Consider the following 24,119-nt stretch of genomic DNA (forward strand, 5'->3'; position numbering starts at 1 on the left):
AATACCTGGATAAACATACCACATTCATGGATTGGAAGATTCAACATAGTAAAGATGTCAGTTCTCCCTAAATTCATCTACAGGTTTACCAAAATTCCTATCAGAACCTCAGCAAGTTTTTTTGTAGACAGAGACAAGCTTATTGTAAAATTTATATGGGAAATTTTTTTTCCCAAAAAATAGAATAGCCAAACAATTTTAAAAAAGAATAAAGTAGGAGGAATCGCTTTTCCCAATGTTAAGGTATAACTATAGGAACTGATAGAGGGATAGACACACAGATCAATGGAACAGAATAGAGAACCCAGAAATAGATCCCACAAATATGCCCAATTAATTTTTGAGAAAGGAGCAAGAGCAATCCAATGGAAGAGGGATAATCTTTTGAATAAATGGTGCAGAAATGGCAAAAAAAGAAAAAAAGGAAAACCTCACACAGCTTATAAAAATTAACCCAAAATGGATCATGGACTGAAGTGTAAAATATAAAACTATAAAACCTCTGAGAAAAAGAAAACGGGGGAAAATCTTTGGAACCTAGGGCTAGGCAAAGAGTTCTTAGACGTAATACTAAAAGCGTGGTCCATCCATTATGCTAAGTGAAATAAACCAGACACAGAAAGACTTACCACATTTCACCTATATGTGGAAGCTAAAAACGTCAAACTCATAGAAGTAGAGAGGCAGAAGTTACCACGGGTAATAGAAGCAGAGGTTACCAGGGTGGTGGTGGGGGAAATGGGGAGTTGTAGGTCAGAGTACAAAGTTGCAGTTATGTAGGATGAAGAAGTCTAGAGATCTAATGTACAGCAGGATGACTATACTTAATAATACTTTACTGTATACTAAAAATTTGCTAAGAGAGTAGATGTCAGGTGCTCTTATCACACACACACAAAACGGTAACCATATGAGATGATACATTAATTAGCTTCACTGTTGTATTCATTTCACTACATATATGTACATCAAATCATCATGTTGGACACTTAAATATATATAATTTTTATTTTAAAAAGCATGGTCCATAAAAGGAAAAATTGAGAAATTGGACTTTAGCAAAATAAAAACTTTTGCTCTGTGGAAGACGGATAAGAGGATGAAAAGACAAATTACAGGTTGGGAGAAAATATTTACAAACCACGCATTTGACAAAGGAATAGTATCTAGAATACATAAAGAACTCTCAAAACTGAACATTAAGAAAACCAAACAGGGGCCAGCCCAGTGGTGCAGCGGTTAAGTTCGCATGTTCTGCTTCAGCGGCCTGGGGTTCGCCAATTCGGATCCTGGCTGCGGACATGGCACCGCTTGGCAAGCTATGCTGTGGCAGGCATCCCAAATATAAAGTAGGGGAAGATGGGCATGGATGTTAGTTCACGGCCAGTCTTCCTCAGCAAAAAGAGGAAGATTGGCAGCAGATGTTAGCTCAGGGCTAATCTTCCTCAAAAAAAAAAAAAGAAAAGAAAGAAAAGGAAAGGAAAGAAAAGAAAACCAAATAATCCAATTAGAAAATGGGCAAAAGACATGCACAGACATTTCCCTGAAGAAGATACACACGGATGGCAAATAAACACATGAACAGATGTTCAACATCATTAGCCATTAAAGAAATGCAAATAAAAGCCACAATGAGATATCACCGCACACGTATTGACTAAAACAGTAGTTATAGCACTAAATGCTGGTGAGGATGTGGAGAAACTGGATTGCTCATATTGCTGGTGGGAATATAAAATGGTACAGCGTCTCCGGAAAACAGTTTATTTTAAAACTAAAAATGGACTTACCATATGACCCAACAGTTAAAACTTATTTTCTTGCAGAAACATGTACACAAATATTCATAGTAGCTTTATTCATAATAGCTCCAAACTGGAAACTACCCAGATGTCCTTTAGTGGGTGAATGGTTACACGAACTGTGCTGATCCATACCATGTAATACTAGTCAGCAAGAAAAGAAACTATTGATACATGTAATCATTTGGGTGAATCTCAAGGAAAATATGCTGAGTGCAAAAAGCCTCAAAAGGCTTTTTGTACTGCATGTACTGCATGATTCTATTTATATGACATTCATGAAATAACAATTATAGAGATGGAGACTAGATTAGTGGTTGCCAGGGGTTAAGGATGGGGAATACAGTGGGTGTGGCTACAAAGGAAATCAGGAGGGAGTTCTGTGATGGTTCAGCTCCACATGCAATAAAATTGCATAGAGCTACACAAACTAGCACACACACACACACACACACACACACACACACCAGTGCATATATATCCCTGTAAAAATCGAAATGAGCTCTGTGAATTGCACCCACATCAATGTCCTGGTTTTGATACTGTGCTACAGTTATGCAAGATGTTGCCATCAGGGAAGGCTGGGGGAAGAGTGCATGGGTCCTCCCTGTACATTTTTTTGGTACCTTCCAGTGAATCTATAATTATTTCAGAATAAAATGTTTTGTTAAAAAAGCGAGTTGATTGGGGCTGGCCCCGTGGCCGAGTGGTTAAGTTCGCGTGCTCCGCTGTAGGCGGCCCAGTGTTTTGTTGGTTCGAATCCTGGGTGCGGACATGGCACTGCTCATCAGACCACGCTGAGGCAGCGTCCCACATGCCACAACTGGAGGAACCCACAACGAAGAATACACAACTATGTACCGGGGGGGCTTTGGGGAGAAAAAGGAAAAAATAAAGTCTTTAAAAAAAAAAAAACTTAAAAAAAAAAAAAGTGAGTTGATTTAAAGAAAAATATTAAGTAAACAATAAGAGACATAGACATGGCAAAAATCATAAAGGCAGTAATGCAAATGACTTTCATTTGGAACACATTGTACTGATGGAAAGGGCACAGGGCTTGGGATCCTGGGTTCAAATCCCGTCTCTGTCACTTAAGAGCTGTGTGACTTTGGGTCAGTCTTTGCCGCAGTTTTCTTATCTGTGAAGTGGGGAGAATTATGCCCACTTGAGGGGATTGTATGAGGCTCAGAGGTGAGGGGGTATTCTGAAATAGCAGGTTTGAGGGTGAAGGGGCAGGAACCATCATCTCAGGTGGAACTCCCCGCCTCACCCATATGTAGGGCAGGCCCCTAGGTTTGTTCAGCTCCAGTGAGGGAGCTGGCTTTGAGTCACCTGAGGCAAGTGGAAGGTATTCCAGGTGGTCAAGGTTGGGCATGGGGTAGCCTGAGAGAGAAAGAAGAGCGTGACTCTTCTGTCCCTGGGCCCAGCATCTCCTCAGACCAGTCTGAGGTAACTGAGAATGACTATGCCAGAGTAGGCCCGGGTCAGATAAAAGGACCAGCTGTCCCACCCCAGCCAATAACCAATGACCCTTTCCTATGTTTTAGGAAACTGTTGAGCCCACAGGCTGGCCTTGCCTTCTGCCTTCCTATCTCCAGCAAGCCACGGGAGGGAGGAAAGGGCAGCAAGGGCTGGCAGACTGAAATGCCTTTCTGCTAAGATCAGAAACAAAGCAAAGTTGTCCATTTTTGCCACTTGTATTCACGTTGTACTGGAGGTTCGAGAGAGGCAAGAAGGCAAAAAAATGAAAGAAATTAAAGGCACCTATTTGGGCACAACCAGAAGGACCTACAGAAGGACAGCAGGCTCTTCTTACTCAGTGGAGAAGGGCTCTGAAATCTGAGAAGGTTGCAGACCTCCCGCCTTGACAGGCAGGACCAGAGTGCTTCATCCAGAACCTGCTCAATGCTGAGGGCCAGGTCACAGGCCCCAGAGGAACAGTTTACCAGCAAAAGCAGCAGCCTTCTGCACCCACAACGAACTCACCAGGAGGCGCTGGGAGACAACATAATGAAGTGAAATTCGCATCCTAGGGCTAGTGAAGAGTGGTCACCTTCTTTCCTTAAGTGAGCACAAGGCTGATCCTTGACAGGTTGATGCGTGATGCAAATACCTACAGGCGCCAAGATGCTAACATAAATGAGAGAAGCCCATTGGCTTAAAAATAAATAAATAAATAAAAACCAGTGAAATAAAGGGCAAAACCCACATGATCATCTCAGTAGACACAGAAAAAGCTTCTGACAAAATCCAACACCCAGTCATGATAGAAATTCTCAGTAAACTTGGAATAGAAGGTTACTTCCTCAATTTGATGAAAACCTATAGCTAACATCATGCTTAATGGTAAAAGAATGAAATGCCTTTCTGCTAAGATCAGAAACAAAGCAAAGTTGTCCATTTTTGCCACTTGTATTCACATTGTACTGGAGGTTCGAGAGAGGCAAGAAGGCAAAAAATGAAAGAAATTAAAGGCACCTATTTAGGCACAACCAGAAGGACCTACAACTAGAATATACAGCTATGTACTGGGAGGCTTTGGGGAGAAGAAGAAGAAGAAGAAGAAAAAAAGATTGGCAACAGATGTTAGCTCAGGTGCCAATCTTTAAAAAAAAAAATCCCAATTTTTTAAAAAAGGCACCTATTTGGGAATAAAGAAGTAAAACTGTCTTTATTCACAGACAACATGGTCATGCATACAGAAAATCCTAAGAAATCTCCCTCTCATCACACACACAGACTGCTAGAACTAATAAATAAGCAATGAAATCACAGGATACAAGGTCAATATTAAGAAAAAAATCAATTGCATTTTTCTACACTAGCAACAAATAATTTAAAAAATGGAATTAGGAAAATAATTCTATTCACAGTAGCAACAAAAAGAACAAAATAGGGGCTGGCCCCATGGCCGAGTGGTTGGGTTCACGTGCTCTGCTTTGGTGGCCCAGGGTTTCACCGGTTCGGATCCTGGGTGTGGACATGGCACCACTCATTAGGCCATGTTGAGGCAGCATCCCACATGCCACAACTGGAGGGACCCATGGCTAAAATATACAACTATGTCCTGGGGGGATTTGGGGAGAAAAAGCAGAAAAAATTTAAAAGAACGCAAAATACTTGGGAATAAATTTATCGAAAGGAGTGCAAGACTTGTACACTGAAAATTATAAAACATTGCTGAGAGAAATTTAAGAATATTTAATTATTTGGAGAGAGATTCAGTTCATGGACTTATTATTGTTAAGATGGCAATTCTCCCCCAACTGATCTATAGATTCAATACAATCCCTGTAAAAATCTTGGCAAGATTTTTGTAGAAATTGTCAAACTAATCCTAAAATTCATATGGAAATGGAAGGGCCTAAAATAGACGAAAGAATTTGGAAAATGAAGAACAGTTGGGTGACTTACAATACCCAAGTTCAAACCCAACTTGCAAAAGGCTAGATACAGATCAATGAAACAGAATCAAGAGTCCTGAAATAAAGCCTTACATTTATGGTCAACTGATTTTTGACAAAGTGTCAAGGTAAATTGATAAGGAAAAGGTTCAATAGATGGTTCTGGTACAACTGGATATCTGTATGCAAAAGGATGAATTTATACCCTTCCTCACACTGCACAGAAAAATGAACTGAAAATGGATCAGACATAAATTTAAGAAGTGCTACTATAAAACCTCTGAAAGAAAACACAGGAGAAAAATTTTGTAATCTTGAGTTAGGCAGAGTTCTTAGATATGACACTAAAATGATGATCCACAAAAGAAAAAATGATAAATTAGGCTTCAACAAACAAAAAGCTTTTGTTCTGTAAAAGACACATAAGAAGATGAAAATACAAATTACAGACTGGAAAGAAATATTTTCAAACCATATATTTGATAAAGAACTTGTATCCATAATATAGAAATAACTCTTACAACTCAATAATAAGACAGCATAATTTTAAAAAACGGACGAGAATCCCATAACATATGATAAGAATTATACACCAAGACCAAGTGGAATTCATCCCAGGAATGCAAGATTGGTTTAGCATCCAAAATTTAATTAATGTAATACACAATATCAATACAATAAAGAACAAAAACTACATGATCATCTCAATAGATGCAGAAAAAGCATTTGACAAAATCCAACACCTTTTCATGATAAAAAGACTCCACAAAGTAGGAACAGAAGGGAACTTCCTCAATCTGATAAAAAATATCTATGAAAAACCTACAATGCTTTCCCCCTAAGATCAGCAACAAGACAATATGTCCACTCTTGTCGCTTCTATTCAACATTATATTAGAGGTTCTAACCAGAAAAATTAAGCAAGAAAAAGAACTGAATTGGAAAGGGAAAAGCAAAACTGTGCTTGCAGATGACAGCATTTGTAGATAGAAAATCCAAAGGAATACACTAAAAAAGCTAATAGTACTAATAAACGATTTCAGCAAGGTTGCAGGATACAAGATCAATATGCAAAATTATTGATTGTACTTCTATACATTTACAATGAACAATCTTAAAATGAAATTAAGAGAACAATTCTATTTACAATAGTTTCAGAAGGAATAAAATACTTAGGAATCACGTAACGAAAGACACGTAAAACATACTCTGAAAACTACAAATCATTGTTGAAAGAAATGAAGGAAGATCTAAATATGTGGAAAAAGATGTCATGTTCATGGATTGGAAGACAATATTGTTAAGTGTCAAGAGGCTCCAAATTGACTTACAGAGTCAACACAATCTCTATCAGAATCTCAGCTGCCTTTTTTGTAGAAACTGGCAAGCTGATTCTAGATTTCATGTAGAATTGCAAAGGATGCAAAATAACCAAAACAATCCTAAGAAAGAACAAAGTTAGAGGACTCACACTTCCCAATTTCAAAACTTACCACAAAGCAATAATAATCAAGACAGTGTGTTACTGGCGTGAGGAAGAACACATAAATCAATGAACTAGAATTGGGAATCCAGAAGTAAACCCATGTGTTTATGGTCAACTGATTTTTGATTAGGGTGCCAAGGTCATTCCATGGGAAAATAATGGCCTTCAATAAATAGTGCTGGGACAACTGGATAGCCATATGCAAAAGAATGAAGTTGGAACCTTACCTCACAGCATATGTAAAAATTAGTGAAAAAATAGACCAAAGACCCAAATGTAAGAGCTAAAATTATAAAACTCTTAGAAGAAAATGTAGGGTTAAATCTTCATGACCTCAGATTTGGCAATGGGCTCTTAGATATGACACCAAAAGCATGAGGGACAAAAGAAATATAGATAAATAAATTGGACTTCATTAAAATTAAAAACTTGTGCTTTGAAGGACACTGTCAAGAAAGTGAAATGACAACCTACAGAATGGGAGAAAATATTTGCAAATCATGTATCTGATAAGGGATTGGTATGTAGAACGTATAAAGAACTTTTATAATTCAATAATGAAAAGACTAATAACCCAGTTAAAAAATGAGCAAAGAACTTGATTAGCCATTTCTCCAAAGATAGACAACCCTTACACCATGTGAGAACACGGAGAAGATGGCTGTCTATGAACTCACGAGACACCAAATCTACTGATACCTTGATCTTGGACTTTCCACACTCCAGGACTGTGAGAAATAAATGTTTGTTGCTACCAAGAAGTGGGGTGCTACTGTAACAAATACCGAAAAATCTGGAAGCTGCTTTGGAACTGGGTAATGGGTAGAGACTGGAAGAGTTTTAAGGTGCATGCTAGAAAAAGCCTACATTGCTATGAATGGACTGTTAAGGGCAATTCTGGTGAGAGCTCAGAAAGAAAAGAGAGGAGCAACAGAGAAAGCCTCAGTGTTCTTAGACAATACCTAAGTAATCATGAATAGAATGTTGTTAGAAATATGGATAGGAAGGGTCCTTCTGTTGGAGTCTCAGGCGGAAATGAGGAACGTGCTATTGGAAACTGGAGAAAGGTCATCCTTGTTATAAATTGGCAAAGACCTTGGCTGAACTGTGTTTGTGTTACAGTGTTTTGTGGAAGGTAGTTCTAGGGAGGGATGAAATTGGATATTTAGTTTAAGCTATTTCTAAGCTAAGTGTTGAAGATGCAGCTTGGCTTCCCCTGACTGCTTACGGTAAAATCCGAGAAGAGAGAAAAGACTTAAAGATGGAATTGTTAAGCAAAAATGAAGCTGAAGTTAAAGATTCAGAAAATTCTCAGCTTATCCACATTGCAAAAAATGAGAACACTAACCGTGTGGCCAGGTGACCGTTTGATAAAGAGATTAGTTTGGATCAGCCATCTCAACAGAAGCCAGGTGCTGCTCTTCAAGACAATGGAAGGATGACCCTCAGGCAATTCAGAGGCCATTGGGGATACTACTCCTATCACAGGTCCAGAGTGCGAGGGCCTGGAGGGCAGAATATTTTCAAAAGGTGGGGCCACCTCTCTGGTTCAGGTGAGGCAGCATGCTCCTGCCCAGTGCTTCAGGGGTGAGGACCCCTGCTGCGCTGCCCCCGGCTTGGGCTGCACCCAGTGGAACCATGGCCTAAACAGGGCCACCTGTGAGAGTCACTGGACCCTAGCAGAGAACTGTGGTGCAGGCGGGGATGGAGCCCCAGCAGAGAGCCACTGCAAGGATGTCCCACTGAGCCATGGGGTCGTGATGTCACCCCAGTGGGCCTGGAAGGCAGAGCATTGAGCCAAAGAGGATTATCCTGGAGCCTTAGGATTTAATGTTGGTTGCCCTGCTAGGTTTTGGACTTGCTTGGACCTGACATCCTTTTCTTCTTCCCTATTTATCCACAGGAATGGGAATGTCTATCCTATGCCTGTCCCACTGTCGTATCTTGGAAGCACAAAACTTGTCTGGTTTCACAGATTCGCACTGGAGAGGAATTTGCTTCAGGATGAATCATACCTTGAGTCTCTCATTTCTGATTTAGATGGTAATTAGATGAGACTTTGGTCTTTAGACTTTTAAATTGTTGCTGGAATGAATGAAGACTTTAAGGGCTACTAAGATGGAATGAATGCATTTTGTATGCAAGAAAGATATGAATTTTGGGGGTACAGGGGCAGAATTCTATAGACTAAAATTTTGTGTTTCTCCAAAATTCATCTAGTGAAGCCTAATCTCCAATCTGATGGTATTTAGAGGTGGGGCCTTTGGGAGGTTTTTAGGTCATGAAGGTGGGGCCCTCATTAGCTATGAGCGGAGCTAACGTGCTTATAAAAGAGACACCAGAGAGCTCGTCTACTCCTTCTGCCATGTGAGGACACAGTGAGAAGACAGCCATCTACGACCCAGGAAGTGGGCTCTCACCAGACACCAAATACGCCATTGCCTTGATCTTCAACTTCCCATCCTCCAGAACTGTGAGAAATAAATGTCTGTTGTTTATTAAAAGAAGAAGAAGAAGAAGAAGATATATAAATAGTCAATAAGCACATGAAAAGATGCTCAAATTCATTAGTCATCAGGGAAATGCAAATCAAAACCATGGGATATTGCTTCACTCTCACTAGAATGGCTATAATTAAAAAGTCAAATAATAACAAGTGTTGGTGAGGATGTGAAGAAATCAGAACCCTCATACACTGCTGATGGGAATGTAAAGAATGCACCCCTTTGGAAAACAGTGATCATTCAATGTAGAATTACCACGTGGCCCAGCAATTTCACTCCCAGGTACATACACAACAGAAATGAAAACATATGTCTATGCAAAAATTTGCACATGAGTGTTCATAGCAGCATTATACACAATAGCTCCAAATTGGAAAAAATCTAAATGTCCACCAATTGGTGAATGTGTAAACAAGATATGCTAACAATGGAATATTATTCAGCAATAAAAAGTAATGAAGTCCTGATACAAGCTACAACATAAAAAATGTTATGCTGAGTGAAAGTAGCCAGACACAAATGGTCACATATTGTATGATTCTGGTTATATGAAATGCCCAGAAAAGGCATATTTATAGAGACAGAAAGCAAGTCAATGTTTGCCCGGGGCTAAGGTTGGGAGTGGAGATGACCACGAATGGTCACAGGGTTACCTGTTAGGATGATGACGATATTCTAAACTGACTGTGGTGATGCTTGCATAACTCTATAAAGTTACTAAAAAATCATTGAATCGTATGCTTATCTGCGGTGAATTCTAGATATAAATACCTCAATTAAGCTGGGGAATAAAACAACTGGCCAAGGGTAGGCGGTGGGAGGCATGGATTAAACAAGTTTGACAATATAGAGATAATTATTGCAGGTGGATGATGGATAATGGGGATGTGTGGTGGGATCCACTGTGTCCCCTGAAAAGATATGTTAAAGTCCTAACCTTGACTACTTGTGACTGTGACCTTATTTGGAAATAGGGCTTTGCAGATGTAATCAAGTTAAAATGAAGTCCTACTGGATTAGAGAGAACCCTAAATCCAATGACTGATGCCCTTACAAGGAGAGGGAGATTTGGACCCACAGAGATGCTCAAGGAGAATATGTCATGTGAAGACGGAGGCAGATATTGGAGTTATGCTGCCACTAGCTAAGGAACACCAAGGATTGCTGGGAATTACCAGATGCTAGGAAGAAGTAAGGAAGGTTTTTTTCTTAGAGTCTTCAGAGGGAGCATGGCCCTGCTGACAATTTTTTTTTTTTGAGGAAGATCAGCCCTGAGCTAACATCTGCTGCCAATCTTCCTCTTTTTGCTGAGGAAGACTGGCCCTGAGCTAACAACCATGCCCATCTTCCTCTACTTTATATGTGGGATGCCTGCCACAGCATGGCTTGCCAAGCCATGCCGTGTCCGCACCCGGGATCCGAACCGGCGAACCCCAGGCTGCCAAAGCAGAACATGGGCACTTAACCGCTGCGCCACTGGGCCAGCCCCTAATGCTTTTAATCCCCTCATAAAAATAAGAACGAGTAGGATAACAAAAGAACACCCTCCACACATACCCACTAACACACACAGCTCCTGTTTGGGCCAACTGAGATTTCTGCTGCTTGTATCTGATCCTTAATTAACACTGGGAATATGGTTTCTTAAGTGCCTATTATGTGTCAAACACTATGAAGGCAACTTCCAAACTGTATTTCACTTAATCATCATGAGGTAGGTATTATTCATAAGAATTTTTTTACACATGAGGAAACTGAGGCATGTTTGCATATGTTCTCTATTCTACCATGACCTAAGAGTTGTTTCGAAACTTGACAGATATCAACTGGTCAAAAGAATGGACCCTGGAATCAGATGGACCTGGATTCAAGGCTCAGCTCTCAAGTTAAACACTATATGACCATGGGCAAGATACAAACTCTCCAAGCCTCAGTTTCCTCATATGTAAAATGAGAATATCGGTGCTTAATTCACGGGGCAATTGAAGGATTAAATGAGACAGTGTATGTCAAATGCTCAGCCTGGTTCCCGTAGATGCAACTAGGAACTAGGAGATGCAAGCAATCATTATTGTTTTTTTAAAATACCACTGCCAGCTGCAAGGATTTGTTTCTTTAACTGTAACTTCCCCCAGCATGTTTAAAATTACTGATTATAAAAACCCAACCAACATCAAACTTTCTAGAAAAATCCCCCTGTGAAGAAATCTTTTGGTTTTCTTTTAAAGCAAATGAGTTATAACCATTGTTTGTCATGTGTACAAATGGCCCACGGGCTCTGTAAAATGCCGTGTTGCTGTCCTTGCTGGGGAGCACTTGTTGCCAGGGACAGCATTCTCTCCCCTCCACCACATGCTGGGGCAGGAACTGCCTGTCCACAGAGTCCTGGTCTTTTGAATGTTTCTTCCTGCCTGCCCAGCACATGGCAGCAGACAGCCACTGGGGTTTTTGTTTTCCTTCCAGTTCAATGCTGTAGGGCTGACTTTTGAGGGAATAAACAAGTCCCAGGACAGAATCTGATTGGCTCAGCTGGAATTTGATGTCCACTCCTGGCCCAATCAGCTGTGGTCTGGGGGGGTGGTCATCTTAGCAGGGGGCTCTTGAGCACTGACTCTCTGAGAATCAGGAGCATGGGTCACCAGTGGCTGACAGGGCCATCCTGCTCATGCATCCAGACAAAAGAGGCTGATATGTACCTGGTATTTCAGGTGATGCCAGAGATGACAGCCACGGCCCACTGGGGAACATCACCGGGAGATGCTGTTAATAATTTTCTTTTTTGGATATGCACCAAATTTATGAATGGCCACCTGTGGGGATTAGGACTTCAGGACAGAAGAGAAAGATCTTCACTTTCTACACCTTTGTGTTGTTTAAAATGTTTTTCTTTTTAATACACTTCATTTTTTAGAACCTTTTAGATTTATAGAAAAATTGAGAAGATAGTACAGAGAATTTCTACATACCCCACATCCAATTTCTTTATTATTAACACCTTCCGTTAGTATGATACATTTGTTTACAGTTAATGAACCATATTGATAAATTTTTATTAACTAAAATCTATAGTTTATTTAGATTTTCTTAGTTTTCACCTAATGTCCTTTTTCTGTTCCAGGATTCCATCCAGCAGACCACACAACATTTAGTTGTCATCTTTCCTTAGGCTCCTCTTGGCTGTAACAGTTTCTCATGTTTCTTGTTGATGACCTTGACAGTTTTCAGAAATACTGGTCAAGTATTCTGTAGAGCGCCCCACTATTGGATTTGTCTGATGTTTTTCTCATAAGACTGGGTTCTTGGGAGGGACACCAGTGAGACCTCCATTTTCATTATATCCTATCAAGCATACATGCTATCCATATGATTTATGACTGTTGTTGTTGACCTTGATCACCTGGCTGAGGTAGCGTTTGTCAGGTTTCTCCACTGTCAAGTTACTCTTTGTTCCCTTGTTCCATATTGTACACTTCAGAAGGAAGTCAATACGCACAGCCTATGCCTAATGGGTGGAGAGTTCGCTCCCCCTCCTTGAGAGTGAAGTATCTACATAAATTATTTGGAATTCTTTTGTGCATTAGTTTCCTAGAGCTTCCGTAACAAATTACTGCAGACTCGGTGGCTTTAAACAACAGAAATTTATTCTCTCAGAGTTCTGGAGGCCAGAAGTCTGAGTCAAGGTGTCAGCAGGTCTTGCTCCCTCTGAAGGGTCAAGGGAAGAATCCTTCCTTGCTTAACTAATTACATTTGTAAAGACCCTATTTTCAAATAAAGTCACATTCTGAGGTGCCAGTGGACATGAGTTTTGGGGGAACATTAATCAGCCCACTCTATTCTGCATAGGAAATTTGCCTCTTTTCTCCCCTTTATTAATTTATTCAATCATTTATATTGTTATGGACTAACAGATATTTATTTTTTACTTTGGGTCATAATCCAATACTAATTTATTCTTTTGTTTCAATTGTTTCAGCTTCAACCATTAGGAGCTCCTTCAGTTGGCTTCTGTGACATATCCTCATTAATTTTCTTTTAAAGCATTTCCTTACTCTCTGGCACTGGAAGATGCTCCAGGCTCATCTTGTATATTTTCTGCTCCAGTCCTAGAATCAGCCCTTTCTCCAAGGATCTCTGGTTCCTTTTATTGGAGAATGGTATTAGAAACCAAGATCTGGCCATTAGGCATTCTCCTGGCTATTGGGGTGTCGTTTCTTTTAGGCCCTCTCAGCTGACACAGCAAAAAAAAAAAAGCGCTTTTATTAACTCACGTATATATACATATCTATAAATTTTTGTATATGTAACCATCTATATCTATATTAAGCAGAGCATGAGTTCATAATGATGTATCCAACTCTAATCCATTATCACATGGATCACTCTAGCCTCCTCCCCTTGCTTATCTGTAAACTCTTATTCCCACAGTGAGAATGTTCCTGGCTTCCGCTATCTGACATCCATTTACTAAATTGTTCCATTCCAGTATATGTGTATAACAGAATTAGAATTGTTAACCTGCACCCTCATAGGAAACAACATTATCAGTTAGAGTACAGTGCTTATGTGCAGTTCCTTTCCCCTTCAGTCTTACAGACTCCACTTATTCCAAAGATTTCCGTAGATAGCACCCTCATTCCTTCAGTGAAGTGGTTTCATATATTCATACGTTCATACAGTTAAATTATCTTGTCACAGTCTGTATTCCTTCCTAGGATCCACCAACTACCTAAATGATTTTTAAAAATTTGTGTAAATTAAGGTTCACACTTTTTGCTATATAGTCTACAAGCTTTGACAAATGCAATAAAGAATCGTATCCATCATTACAGTATCATACAGAATAATTTTTTTAAAAAAGATTTTAGTTTTCCTTTTTCTCCCCAAAGGCCCCCAGTACATAGGTGTATATTTTTAGTTGTGGGTCCTTCTAGTTGTGGCATGTGGGACGCCACCTCAGCATGGCTTGATGAGCAGTGCCATGTCTGCACCCAGGATTCGAACCTGCGAAACCGTGGGCCACCGAAGCAGAGCGCACAAACTTAATCACTTGGTCCCAGGGCCGGACTCCCAGAATGATTTTTTTTAAGTAGTTTAAGCTCATCAGTGTTTTGGATTTTTTTGGGAAGATTGGCCCTGAGCTAACATCTGTTGCCAATCTTCCTCTTTTTTGTTTTTTTTACTTCCCAAAGCCCCCCAGTACATAGTTGTATATCCTAGTTGTAGGTCCTCCTAGATCTTCCATGTGGGATGCCACCACAGCATGGCTTGATGAGCGGTACCAGGTCCGTGCCCAGGATCCAAACCGGTGAACCCCAGGCTGAGGCAGAGTGCATGAACTTAACCACTCGGCCACGGGGCCAGCCCCCAGAATAATTTTATTGCCCTAAAATTTCCCTGTACTTCTCTGTTCATCCCTCTCCCTGAACCCCTGAGCCAATGTGTGTGTTTTTCCCAACACTCACCAAGCAATTAACCTGGAGATAGGGTCAGATCCCACGGGTTGAGGGCTCAGTCCTGCAAGACTGCCCATCCCCAGCCCCAACACTTCAGATGCCAGTCGCATATCCAGGTTGACAGCGGTGCTTCCGATCTACCAGCTGTAGATCGAAGGTTCCCATGATCCCCTCCTAGGGTTCAGTTTCGTATAGCAGCTCACAAAACTCAGGACATTTTACTTACTAGATTACTGGTTTATTATAATAAGATATAATTCAGGAACAGCCAGATGGAAAAGATGTACAGGACAAGGTATGTGGGAAGAGCCATGGATCTTCCATGCCCTCTGGGCTTGCCAGTCCCCCTGAATCTCCATGTGTTCACCAATCTAGAAGCTCTCTGAACTCCATCCTTTTGGGTTTTTGTGGAGGCTTCATTATATAGATGACTGATTAAATCATTGGCCATTGGTGATTAAACTCAATCTCCAGCTCTTCTCCCCTCCTCAGAGGTTGCAGGTAGGGGATACGGTGGGGGGGGGGGGGGGGGGCGGTGAAGGGCTGCAGGGGTGGGACTGAAAGTTCCAACCCTCTGATCACATGGTTGGCTCCCCTGGCAACAAGCCCCTATCCTTTGATTGCCTAAGGAATTTCCAAAACCCAACTCATTGACATAAGAAAAGATACTTTCATCTATCTCATCACTTAGGAAATTCCATCCAAGGGTTTTAGGCTCTGTGCCAGGAAGAGTGAGGAAGACCAAAGATATATTTCTTATTATAAATCACAATATGACACCTGTCATCCATTGATAATTTGACTGTTTCTATAGTTTTGTGTTTTCCAGTTGGGATCATACAATATATAGCCTTTTCACACTGGTTTCTTTCACTCAATAATATGCATTTAAGATTCTTCTATGTCTTTTCACGGCTTGATAGCTCACTTCTTTATATTGCTGAATAATAGCCTATTGTATGGATGTACCATAATTTGTTTATCGATTCCTCAGTTGAAAGACATCTTGATTGCTTCCAGTTTTGGGCAATTATAAATAAAATTGCTATAAACATTTCCATGCAGGTTTTTCTGTGAGACGTCGTTGATCATTTTGGGGGGCCTTGGGATCCTGGTTTTGACCCCTGATGATCCACGTTCTCAGATGTAATACGAGAAACATCATTCACGGGTTTGCAGCTTTATAGTGGTGGCTCAGGGGTTCACAGAGAGACTATCCCTCTGGCTTAGAGAATCCTCCATTCCCAGCCCATGGCTTTGACCGCCCAACACACTGACAACTTGCTGTTTCCTGCTCCAGCCTTTCCCTAGACTGCTCCACTAATGTCCCACCGCTCCCTAGTCCTCCACTACCACCTCTATGAATCTCAAACTGAACTCATCACCTTCTCCCTCAGACCTGCACTAGGTTCCTTACTCACTCTTTTGGTGGGGGCTCCTCTCCCCTGGCACTCATGCCCTCCTCCACTTCCCCTCACATCTGGTCACTTATCCAGCCTGTGGATTCACCCTGAGGTCTCTTCCTCCTCTGTTCCATCGCCACCAGTGCTCCCTAGGAGAGATCTTTCAAATCTTCTCCCCACCCTTTGAACGTGGTACTTCAGACAAACCATATCATTTCATGCCTCTGCACCTTTGCCTAAGCCGTCCCCTCTACCAGGGTATGCCCTTCCCCTCATTAACTCTCTGGGAAATTCCTATTCATCTTTCAAAACTCAGGCATCTGGAAAGCTCTTTTTATCTTCTATTTATACTCTTGCTACTCAAAGGATGGTCTGCAAATGACTATACTTTTGGCGTCCCTTGGGAACTGGTAGACATGCAGAATCTCAGGTTTATCCCAGACTGAGTGAATCAGGATCTGCATTTTAAAAGATCCCCAGGTGATTCGTGTGCACCATAAAGTTCCAGAAGGTTCTAGGCCACTGCTGACACTGCCCTTCCATTGTGAGATGAATTGCATTGTTTTGTAATTATTTGTGTCTGTTTTCGCCTCAAGACTGTGAGTTCCCTGAGGTCAGGGTGAGGGTCCACGCTCCACTCATGGCTCAGCCCAGGCTATGGCAACTAAAATGGAGCCTGGATGTTGTTTAACCCTCAGTGTTCTTCAGACCCAGGTCTGAGCCCAGTGGCAAGGAGAGGAATTATAGAAGTGAGGTTCTTCTCAAATATTAGAACAATATCCTCACAAAGATACTGTTAAACGATACATAATCCCTTTTTCTCCCTTAGGATGAATTAACAGATGAATCAAATGGAAAAACGAACAAGGGCTTATGTACAAGAATTGATATCGACCCTGATATCAGTTTCCCCACATTAAACCCAGCATATGTGGGGTTAAAACCAAAACACTCATTCCCTGCTTACTCTCTGGCTTCCTGGCTCCAGAATCCACTATCCTCCATGGAGACAGACACCCGTCAAGGACAAGCACCTGGACTATCTCCTCCCGCAAAGAGATATGGGCTGGTGGGAAAGCTGCTGACCAGCAAGGTCACGGGCTCCCTTCTCTCTGCAAGTGTCTCAAGGCCAAAGACAGGCTGGTGGGAAAGCTCCAACCAGCAAGGCCATATGCTCCCCCTCCCCTACCTAAAACCCCAAATAAAAACCCTTCCTTTTAGCTTTTCGGGGAGTTTGGGATTTGAGCGTTAGCTGCCCTTTCTCCTTGCTCAGCGCTGTGCAAAAATAAAATCCCTACTTTCTTCCACCACACCCGGTGTCAGAGATTGGCTTGCTGCGCAACGGGTGAGCAAACTCACTTTAGGTTCAGTAACAGAATGTTTATCATTATAAAAAATTAGAAAAGAGTTAAGTGTCCAATTATATGCAGCTGTTAAAAATGGTGTTATATGAATACATATTAATACTGAAGGATAATATGCATCATAAAAGGACTTATGAATCTTTCTTTCTTTTTTTTTTGAGGAAGATTAGCCCTGAGCTAACTACTGCCAGTTCTCCTCTTTTTGCTGAGGAAGACTGGCCCTGAGCTAACATCCATACCCATCTTCCTCTACTTTATACGTGGGACGCCTACCACAGCATGACTTTTGCCAAGTGGTGCCATGTCTGCAACCAGGATCTGAACCGGCGAACCCCGGGCCGCAGAGAAGTGAAATGTGCAAACTTAACTGCTGTGCCACTGGGCCAGCCCTCTAAGTTTTAGAAATGATAAATTATGTGTAAATTTAACGAATCCAAACAATATAGAACGATATGTGGGTAAGCATTAAAAGTAACAGTCTGTCCTGCAGCATGTATTAACTCATGAGCTATCATCCTCCCAGAATTTCTGGTCCACATATAAAGAGTGAAGCAATGTCTTATGCAGTGTGAGGTGATGGTTTCTAAAGTCAGCTCATAATGCAAAGTTTTATTATTGTCAAAATTGTCCTTAAAATATTTCACATTTTGTACAGTTCAATAGATGTAGTGTGAAAATTGATAAACAGAAACCTCATTTAAAATAAAGTCAGGAGGTGAGAAGAGAGAACTCTCACGCACATGCCACTCAACTACACTACAGACTCCAACATGAAGAGTGGCACCTCGCATCTGTGAGAGGAAGTGATACTGCTTACTGCCCCAGGAGAAGGAAGGAAGAAAGTCAACCTCGCCCAGCAACAGCTCAGCCAATGAGAGACGGCCATAACTCAGCCAATGAAAAGCCAGCATACTTGAACTCCTAGTCTCTTCCAGTACTTTTCCTTTAAGACAGCCCTTCCCAGCTTCATAAATGAACTTCCTCTGCTCTGTTTCTCTGGACTTGCTTGTGGTTCACCATAGACCACATGTCCCCAATTGCAACTCTTTGCTGTTCTCTAATAAACCCATTCTGCTGGTAAAATAACTGGCTGTTTATTTAAGTCAACAGTGGTCATAAGGTATACTATACTTTCTTTAGTAAGTCCACCTAGTTTTCCTACATCAGGAAACAGATCCCTTTTTCCAGGTGTGTATCCGTTTGCATTTAGGGGCCAAGTTGAAATATACATACATACACATATATCTTTATCTCTGTATCTATGTATCTCTCTCTCTCTTTTATCCGCAATCCCTTTGAGTTGTATTTGGGTAATTTAAATTGAACTCTTTTTTCCCCCACAAAAATTCGAGAACGTATTTTTCTGAAATTTGCTTTCCTCAATATTTTTCCAAGTCCCTTCACGTAAGACGACCTTAGTCCTTTCAATAGCTCCATTGTTGTTTACGGGGTACCATAATTCGACTACTCCATTTGCTTGTTGACGGACATTTCAGTTGTTAGCCATTTTTTGTTTTTGTGAGCAATATTGCCATTAATATTCTTTTACATATATAATTGGTTTTCTTTTACAAAATAACTTTTCATGGTTTCAAAATAATGCATATTTGTGGTTAAATTTTTAAAGAAAATCACAGAAAAGCATAACGCATAAAGATGAAAATTAAAAATCACCCTTAATTCCATCATCATGACATATTGAGTCTCAGTTTTTCAAAATAAAATTTTTTTTTTCTTAAAGATTGGCATCTAAGGGGCCGGCCGGTGGCGCAGCAGTTGAGTGCGCAGTTTGGCTTCAGCAGCCCAGGGTGTTCACTGGTTCGGATGCCGGGTGGAGACATGGCACCGCTTGGCAAGTCATGCTGTGGTAGGTGTCCCGCATATAAAGTAGAGGAAGATGGGCACAGATGTTAGCTCAGGGCCAGTCTTCCTCAGCAAAAAGAGGAAGATTGGCAGCAGATTTTAGCTCAGGGCTAATCTTCCTAAAAAAAAAAAAAAAACAGATTGGCACCTTAGCTAACAACTGTTGCCAATCTTCCCTTTTTTTTTTTTTGGCTTTTTCTCCCCAAATTCCCCCAGGACATAGTTGTATATTTTAGTTGTGGGTCCCTCTAGTTGTGGCATGTGGGATGCCGCCTCAACATTGCCTAATGAGCAGTGCCATGTCAGCACCCAGCATCCAAAATGGCGAAACCCTGGGCCACCAAAGTGGAGAGGGCCAACTTAACCACTCAGCTATGGGGCTGGCCCCCAAAATAAAATATTTATTTTACAGGAATTTAATAGAAGAAAAAGAATTGAAGTGAAACCAAATTCTCCCTTCACCTCCAAAAATTCTTCTATATTTAAAAAGAGGTTATGAAATAGTAAGAGAATGGGAACATTGTGTTTTTGGTTAAACTTTGTTTTTCTTAATAGATATAACTTTAAATTTCCATGTAATAAAACTTCGTTACCTGGTAAATGAAAATCAGAGGACAACTGTGATGGCTAAATAGACAATAAACACACACACATTTAAAAATTTATTGAAAGGAACAAAGTTTAAAGCCTGAACCCACTAGAAGAAAGTAATTGAGAAAGGCTGATCTTCAGGAAAATATCCATTAAAAGTGACAAATTGCTTGTAGGAAAAGAAAAAAAAAAGACATCCTGGGAAAATGCTTACACCTGCTATCTATTATAAAGTCAACAAAATTAATCATGATTCAGAATATTAATCTTACTCATCCCTCAATTTTTTTGTCTAATAGGGGTTGGGCACTGTTTCATGCTTGTTAAAAAATCAAAAGCCACCTTGCTAAGCTTTGAACATGCACATTCATGCCCCTCTGCTCAATGCCTGGAGGCCCAGGGGAATCTTTTATAACGTGTCTTGGACTTGCTTGAAATCAGCTTCCTAGTGTCAGTGACAGAGAACTTAAAGGTGACCCCTTCAAGGATAACTTGACAATCTGCTTTGTAAGCCAACTAGAGACCATAATTCAGAATCTTGCCTTATTTGGTGCACTTTCTTTTTCTCCCCTCTTTATCTATTTACTTTGATTTTTGCACAGAGAGACCTGTGGAACTTGCTCTTGAGTGACATGGCTCTCCCATGCCAGAAGGCAATACATTCAGTTTTGTTTCTTTTTTTTTTAAAGATTGGCACCTGAGCTAACATCTGTTTCCAATCTTTTTTTTTCCTTCTTCTTCTTCTTCTTTTCCCCGAAGCCCTCCAGTACACAGTTGTGTATTTTAGTTGTAGGTCCTTCTGGTTCTGCTATGTGGGATGCCACCTCAGCATGGCCTGACGAGTGGTGCCATGTCCGCGCCCAGCATCTGAACCCGGGAAACCCTCGGCCACCGAAGCGGAGCACGCGAACTTAACCACTCGGCCATGGGGCTGGCCCCTCAGTTTTGTTTCTGACTGCTATGTGGTGGCCATTGTTTCCCTCTGTTTAAATCATTGTCAGTTGTCTCAAATCATGTGCATTTTAGCTTGAGTATGATTTTCAAGCACAGCTTATGCCCCACTCCCCCCCGCCGAGTTTCTAACTGCACTGCCCTTGTCAAAGAGCCTTTTGTCTTCACTTCGTCTTTAAGAACTTCCAGATTTTCACTTAATCAATTTGTGCAATGACATCTATTTCATTCTTGAAGTTTTTGTCCCAGAGATCTCTAACTTCCAGTTGTACTTTTGACAGATTTATTGTAGGTCTGCTGCAAAGCTGTCAGATTGGGATTCTTTCAAACCTTCTGTCCACTGTTTCTTGTTTCCCGAGTCTTTGTCCTGGACTCCTTTATCAGCTTGTTGGATTGCTTGCTTTCAAATATCACATTTGCTTCACAGTATGTCTGGATGGGAACTTTTCCTTCAGAATAATCTTCCCTATACAAAGCTTCTTTCATGAAGGAAATTTCATTATTTTAACAACTGGCACCAGAAGTCATTTAAAGGAGGGGACTGTCTAAAGGGTAAATACATTGATAAGCTCTCAGGGATAGAAGAGTAGGGCAGGAGTGTTTGGATGACCAGGAGAAAAAGGAAATCAGTTACACTGCTCGTTATGAGACAAGAAGGGGAGCCCGTACTGGCTCTGAGAGAGCAGAGAACTGGGCGGGAGGTGGGGGTGGGGGTGGGGGTGTCTAATGTCCGATGTGAAGCGGAATATGTGCTGTTATGGTGTTTTTGAAAAAATATATCGACAAATTCTTTGATATTCCTCTCTTCAAGAGAGAGAACTTAATTCTCCTTCCCTTAAGTGTGGGCTAGACTTAGTGACCTGCTTTTAATGAACAGAATCAAGCAGAAGTAATGGTGTGTGATTTTGGAGACTAGGTCATAAAAAGGCACTGTGGCTTCCGTCTTGACTGCCTTTAAGAGGACTGACAGTTTCCACTTCCTCTTTCTTGGAATGCTTGCTCTGGGCGAAGCCAGCTGCTATGTGGAAGTTTATCCTGAGACTGCCATACTGAGAGGAAGTCCAAACTAGCCGTGTGGAAAGGCAGCGTCACAGAATGATGCCCAACCTACCTCCAGCTCTCCAGCTGTTCCCAGACCAGGTGCCAGAGATGGAAGTGAAGGAGCCATCTTGGACATTCCTGTCCCACAAATCACATTATGGAGAAGAACTGAAACCCCAGATGTAGTCCCAGATGTTCCAGTTCTGTCCAGCCATCCTAGGCACTCCAGCTGGTGTCCCGGATATCTAAGCACAGAGATGAACCATCCGTATTGTGCTCTGGCCAATTCCAACCCAGAGAATCATGACTATAGAAAATGATTGTGGTTTTATGCTACGTAGTTTTGGGGTGGTTGGTTATGCAGCAATAAACAACTGAAACAATCACATAGTTTATGTTAAACTAACTCAGGCATTCTTTAAGAAAAATCTTTACTAAACATCATATTTTCATTGTAGAAGTAACATCTGTTTGTTTTATCACATTCAAACACAGAAGTATTGTTTAGGGTTGGGACCTTGTCGTACTTATCTCCATAGTCCTTAGCTGGCACAGGGCCTGGACTTCCAGAGGCTTGATAAAGTTTACTGAATGAATGATTCCTGCCTTTTTTTTCTCATCTCCTTCCTTACTACCTTCCTGCTCACATTTAAAAGGTCAAACCGTAGCAGTTCTGAAACGGTGCTCCAGGAGTCGAGTTTCAGCTGCTCTGGGGGCCAGGGGAGAATCAGGCCTCCCGGATGGGGGGCTGGCCAGGCCTTAGGCAGAGGGGTGCTGCCTTCGCCCTATTCCACATCCCACTGAGCACCCCTGTTGTTTAGGGGTGAGGCTTTGGCTTATACAAACTCAACTCAGACAATAATCCCAAGGGTAGCGGCTTTGGGGATATGGCAGCTCAACTAGAATGTTATGAGGAGTTTGGAGGGGGAGAAATTTCTGGGTGACCAGAGGCTATCTGGCCGTGGGTATGTCCTCCCCTCTCTGGCCTCATTTTCTTCTTTATGAATCTCCTTTGCTAAAGCCCAGCCTGGGAAAAACCTGAGATCCTTAAAAGTGGTGTGTGGCAATGTCCCAGAATGCCAGGAACAAATTCACCCTCCTGATGCTTCAAATTCTTTAGAAAATGTGGGCTGATACTGTGGAAAGGGCAAGTTCCAAAACAGTGCGTACAGAGCATTCTCTGTTTGTAACTTTATCCAGCCTTTCTGCATAGAACCAAGTTGGGGAAGGCTGTCTGCCAACACACTATCTGTGATTATCTGAGGGAGTGGGAGGAAATGATTCCTGGTAATTTTTACTTTTGGTGTGCCTCCAAATTTTCTACAATGGACATCTATTACTTCTCATAATCTAGAAATTAAAAAAAAGTGTTTTTTAAAGCAAGCAGTTTAGCACATGCCCTTTGTTATGCTCGGTAAGTACACAACCTGCTTCTAGGTATAATTAAAAGAGGAGAAGAATCAACCATGCAGGCTTGTTCGTGGAACTTGTGGGGTTTCTAATATATTCGTTTTCCATTGTTGTGTAACAGATGACCACGATTTAGTAGCTTAGAGCAGCACATGTTTATTATCTCAGTTTCTGTGGGTTGGGAGTCTAGGCATGGCTTAGTTGAGTCCCCTTCTCAGGGACACACAAGGCTACAATCAAGGTGTTGGCTAGGCTGCATTCTCATCTGGAGGCATGAATGGGGAGGAGCCTGTTTCCAAGGTCACTCAGGTTGTTGGCAGAATTCAATTCCTTGTGGTTGTAGGACTGAGGGCCCCAGCTTCTTGCTGTCTTTTGGTTGGAAGTCACTCTCGGTTCCTAGAGGCCACCAGCAGTTTCTTGCCATGTGGGCTTCCCCAGTATGGCTACTTACTTCAACAAACCAGCAAGAAAACCCTCTAGAGCAAGCTTTCCCAGCAAGATGGGGTCTTATATATGTACAGTCATGCATCGTTTAACAATGGGGATGTGTTCTGAGAAAAGCATCCTTAGGCAGTTTTGTCATTGTGCAAACATCATAGAGTGTACTTACACAAACCTAGATGGTATAGCCTACTATATATCTAGACTATCTGGCACTAATCTTATGGGACCACCATCGTATATGTGGTCCGTCATTGACTGAAATGTCATTCTGCAGTGCATGACCGTAACGTAACATAATCACAGAGTGACATCCCATCACCTTTGCCAGATGCTGCTGGTTAGAAGCAAATCACAAGTCCCACCTAAAGGGAAATCTGACTCAAGGGGAAGGGATCACACAAAG

General features: G+C 41.4%; 1 long non-coding RNA gene across 1 annotated transcript in view; it reads left to right on the top strand.

Annotated features, from left to right (window-relative positions):
• LOC111774600 (uncharacterized) overlaps positions 1-18,499 on the top strand; it is a 56,053-nt gene extending 37,554 nt beyond the window's left edge. The window contains exon 3 of the long non-coding RNA XR_002809625.2: positions 17,582-18,499. This is a non-coding gene — a long non-coding RNA (uncharacterized lncRNA). The remainder of the gene's footprint in view (positions 1-17,581) is intronic.
• The last annotated feature ends 5,620 nt before the right edge of the window (positions 18,500-24,119 follow it).

This window comes from Equus caballus, chromosome 8 (genome assembly GCF_041296265.1).
Source record: "Equus caballus isolate H_3958 breed thoroughbred chromosome 8, TB-T2T, whole genome shotgun sequence".
NCBI lineage: Eukaryota > Metazoa > Chordata > Mammalia > Perissodactyla > Equidae > Equus > Equus caballus.